Source organism: Giraffa tippelskirchi, chromosome 3 (genome assembly GCF_054371585.1).
Source record: "Giraffa tippelskirchi isolate mGirTip1 chromosome 3, T2T-mGirTip1v1.2.pri, whole genome shotgun sequence".
Taxonomy (NCBI): Eukaryota; Metazoa; Chordata; class Mammalia; order Artiodactyla; family Giraffidae; genus Giraffa; species Giraffa tippelskirchi.
This window is the reverse complement of record NC_137277.1, coordinates 118,263,428-118,268,438: the sequence shown is the minus strand read 5'-3', so window position 1 is coordinate 118,268,438 and position 5,011 is coordinate 118,263,428. Positions and strand designations below refer to the sequence as shown.

Sequence of the window (5,011 nt, the reverse complement as noted above, 5' to 3'; positions counted from 1 at the left end):
GGTTGCAAAGGGTCAGACACAACTGAGTGACTGAGCTCAGCACAACAGCATTTTAAAGGTAATAACTCAGAAACAGCCATGTGGAAGAGAGCTAAGACAAGATGAGGTGTGCCTACATGCCTTCTAAGGAATGAAATGTTTCTATGCCCTCTCCAGGGATGCCATCCTTCTAGACCAAGACATATTCACCGAACCTGAAGTTCTTGGAACTCCTTTGTTGAAGGTTTTTATAGAGGTTCCATTAAACAGGCATGATTAACTAGATCACTGACCATTGGTGATTAACTCACCCTTGTTCCTCTCGCCTCCCCAGTGGTCAGGGAGGGGAGCTGAGAGTTCTAACTCTCTAATCACTTAGCTTTTTCCAGCGGCAACCAGCCCCCATCCTCTGAGAGTCACCTCATTAGCAAAAACTCAGGTTTGATAGAAAGGGACTCATTATGTATAACAAAAGATTCTCCTCTCACCACTAACAGTCAGGAAATTCCAAAGATTTTAGCAGTTCTGTGTCAGGAATCAGAGATAGAGATCAAAAACATATTTCTTATTATGCCACAGAAACAATTCAGTTTAATCATTAATGACTGGATATACATGAAGTTCAATAACCAGGCTGTACATATGATGAACATGATTGTTTCCAAAAAGTGTGAATCAAAATACTAATGACTTGCAAGGAGTATGAGGTTTTTAAACTGAAGAAGGAAAGAAAAAGCCAGGAAGATAGAGCTAGGGAGATAGTAAGTAAATGTGCATGCTGGCTAAGTCACTTCAGTCACGTCCGACTCTTTGCAACCCTGTGGATCATAGACCACTAGGCTCTTCTGTCCATGGGATTCTCCAGGCATGGATACCAGAGTGGGTTGCCATGCCCTCCTCCAGGGGATCTTCCCGACCAAGGGTTAGAACCCGTGTCTCTTACTTCTCCTGCATTGGCAGGCAGGTTCTTTACCACTGGTGCTACCTGGGAAGCCAAAATAAAAGTTCATATGGTTAAAATCGTGTTGCTTTATTGAATATGCATATTTTATATCTACAAATAATAAAGGGGGTGGGAAATTCAGATTTTATTCCAGAGAGTTACTCACATGCTGAATTCATATAATGTACACTGTGTGGGTGAAAATCACCCATATGTTATTAATAACATGCACAAAATATATAGGAGTAGAAAAGTAGAAATGTAGTTTCCAACCTCTGGGTATGTGAAAACATATTTTAAAAAGTAAATTAAAAATGTAATATATATCTATATCATTGAAATTATTTAAAAACCTGCTTTCATTTAACACACAAAATTATGATTTATTTTTTTAAATCTAGAGAAACAAAAGACAGATCAGGTCTTATGATACTTAAATTTTCTTTATTTGATATCAACTGAGAAAGAAAAATTGAGTCATTTGCTCTTTTTAAATTGATTGTTTTAATTATCAGTATGTCATTCTTAACAAAAAATAAAGTAATTGAATAAAAAAATGAATGTTTCAGAGTTAACTAGAGAAAGAAAAGATGGGTACCTCCTTTTCCCTCTAAAGTTAATTATGTTAGAATACATTTTCATTACATAAAATTAGAAGATTCTCATGAGCCAAAAAATAATTGGAATATTTATATTCTTCTCCTAGAGGTAACTATTACTAACCTTTGGTAAAGTTTCTTTCAGAATTTTTTCATTACATATTATTCATTAAATAAATATTTTTATAAGATCAAGCAGCATATGATTTTTTTTCACTAAATTATGTATCAAAAACATGTTTCTACAGTATAAAAATGTCCTTCAATATAATTGGGAACAATGTTTTATCTTATTTATGAATTAATAATGAGTTATTTAATTGTTATAACAACAGAGAGACATTTAAAGGGAATTTAAATGCCTAGAAGAGGTCTAGAAGAGGTCAAGAAGGTAACTTAAATCTTTGAGTTAGACATAATGCTTCTGAAACAACCAGAGAACCCAAGCCTAGCCTAAATAGATTTTAACTATAATTTAAAATAAAAACAGAAACAAAAATTACTTTTTTAAATTGAGAAAAAATAAAAATATTTATTTTGTACCATACCTGATAATTCACATATTTGAAGACTTTGATGGGTCTCATCCAGTTGAGACCCAAATTATTCTGTACTTTTGAGATTTTTTAGTCCCTGCTTTTATGATACTAAGGAAAAACAAACAAACAAAAAAAACTTCTGAGAAGTCCAGTCCAGAGTATAATCTTCTGGAGCTGATTTTCTTTTCCTTCTGCAAGGTTACACAGGATGTGACCTTTTTTTTTTCCTTCTTTGAATTGTTTGAGATATTGAGAAGACTTGCAAAAATAATACAGAGAATTTTGCTTTTCACAAAAAATTTCTAAGTATTAATATTAATATTTCACCACATTTGATCCTCTCTGTTTTATATTTATATAAAATTACCCCTGGTGGCTCAGAGAGTAAAGAATCTTTCTGCAATGTGGGAGACCTGGGTTCAATCCCTGGGTTGGGAAGATCTGCTGGAGGAAGCATGGCAACCCACTCTAGTATTCTTGCCTGAAAAATCCCCATGGTCAGAGACGCCGGGTGGGCTACAGCCCATGGGGTTGCAAAGAGTCGGACAGGACTGAGAAACTAAGCACAGCACAGCGCCGTTTGGAGTGCTATTTCTTAATTTGTGGTTTTCTAGATTATGTAAGTGTTTTTAACTAAAACCACAACTCCTCCTAACTTAGACCAGTAATTGCATATACTTTCCCCCAAGGATCTTATTTAAAGCAAAGAAAAAAAATCTTTATACTCTCGCATTGCTGTTCTGTTTGTTTTACTGGTAGATTTTTTTTTTTTTTTCATAAGAGCACTTTTTATTTGAGGCAAAGAAAAGTCTAGCTGAAAGGATTACAGTACCAAGCAATCAAAATCCCACTGTTAGAGGCACTATTCTGATTTTGTAAATTCAATTTAGAAAAGAGTATTTGGGTTGCACGTTCCCCAGTTCCCCAGACAAGAAGGGCAAAGGAAAACTGAAGAGACTTCTACTAATTTACTTTGGACCTAACACCAAGCTGGCCGAGCCCTTGCCTGTTTGTCTAGTCGCTGATCCACCACTGAAGGACACGAGCCAAATTACGCTACACACAAGAAAAGTGAGGTGGGAGATGGCAGGTCACCTGGCCAAGGGCAGACACCCGCAGCTTCAAAACTCCTTCAAAACTCCTCGTGAAAGGGGTAATCCCTGTGGGAGACACAGCTCACCAAGGCACAGGCCCTCCAGTCCCTGTTGTAGCTGAGCAGGGTGGTCATATCCTCCTTGTTTGGTTCAAAGTCAAAGACCTGGAAGTTCTCAGCAATGCGTTCAGGTGTCACCGACTTGGGGATCATGATCAGGTTCCTCTGCATGGGGAATCAGATCAGCATCTGGGCTGTGGTTTTATTGTGCTTGTCTGCAATCACTTTGATCCTTGGGTCCTCCAGTATGGAAGGGTCCTAGGGCTTGGCCCAGAGCCTGTTGGGAGAGCCGAGGGGACTATAGGTAGCTACCACAATGCCTTTGGAGTTGCAGTACTGGATTAACTTCTCCTGAGTGAGGTATGGGTGGCACTCAATCTGGTTAACCACTGGCTTGTATTTTAAGCCAGGTTTGTTTAAGATCTTCTCCACTTGAAGATGGTTGAAGTTGGAGACTCCAATAGCTTTCACCAGCCCTTTGTCTACCAGCTCTTCCACGGCCGTCCAGGTATCCACGAAATCTTTCTCACTGGGAATCACGTTGCTGTTGTCATCCAACGGGAAGAAGTCTTTCCCAGGCTTGAAGCCCGTGGGCCAGTGGATGAGGTAGAGGTCCAGGTAGTCCAGCTTCAGGCCGCTGAGTGTCTTCTGGCAGGCTCCTTCCACTACGTCCTTGTTGTGCTACATGCACCACAGCTTGCTGACGATGAAGAAGTCCTCACGTTTCACAACCTTCTCCTGCAACTTTGCGTGGAGGGCCAAACCCACCTCATTCTCATGCTGGTATATGTAGGCACAGTCAATGTAACAGTACCCAAGGTCAATCGCCACTTTCACAGCCTCCGTCACTTTGCCTGGAGGGGACTTCCAGGAGCCCAGCCCCAAAATGGGCATCTTGGCGCCAGTGTAGAGCACGATGTGGTTGGCCATGACTGCTGAGCTCCGCTGACTGGGATCAGAGGACGGTGGGAGATATTTTTCTAGTCTACTTTTTTTCACTGAAGATATAGTAGCTTAAGGATTATCAATGTATGTGAGGATCTAAATTCTGTTGCTTCTGAGACCTTTCCCCTTTTCCAAGTGATGATCAATACCCACAGTTTTACGGTCCTGGTATCAGCATATGTCTGTAAGATATGTGTCTATAGTTATATGTTCATAGCTGTGGCTTCATTTTTTGTTCATCACTTTCAACTTATTTTTTTCACTTTTGCTGTATGTGGATCTTACCTCAACTTATTGAGAGATCTCTTATCCATTTAAATATATGTTTGTAAAAATGTATTCATAATTTTTAGATGTTTAATCATGCATCATTTTTCACAATATCAAAGCAGCCATATTGCTAGAACAATGATAAATAACAATTTTAAAGATAACATTTTCAATTGTTTACCTTGAATATAATATTCATTATTTTTTCATGAGTCTGGAAAACAAAAATTAGTCAGAACTTATCATACTTACTGTTATAGATTCTTCTCCCCAAAGCCCTGATAAAATCACTGTACATAAAATAATTAATTTTATATATACTCCCATTCATCAATTAACTTGAGTATTTCTTTTGAAATTTTGAAGATAAATCCTATCTTGGGTGTGCAGATGTTTTGTTGTATTCCTAACATTCAAATAAGTTGTATATTTCAACATTTCTTGTGATAGCTTGCTATTTTTAGACAAAAAAATATAAGTAGTAAATTCCTGAGCAATGTAATAAAGAAAATGAACGCTTAAGTAACATTTGATACTGAGAACTGGAAAGTGAGTTGATCAGAATCACACTGGTTAGCCTGGA

The 5,011-nt window shown here is 38.0% G+C and overlaps 1 pseudogene; it reads right to left on the bottom strand.

Annotated features, from left to right (window-relative positions):
- Window positions 1–3,192: 3,192 nt before the first annotated feature.
- LOC145541521 (aldo-keto reductase family 1 member B1 pseudogene) lies at window positions 3,193–4,144 on the bottom strand (annotated as a pseudogene).
- Window positions 4,145–5,011: the final 867 nt, after the last annotated feature.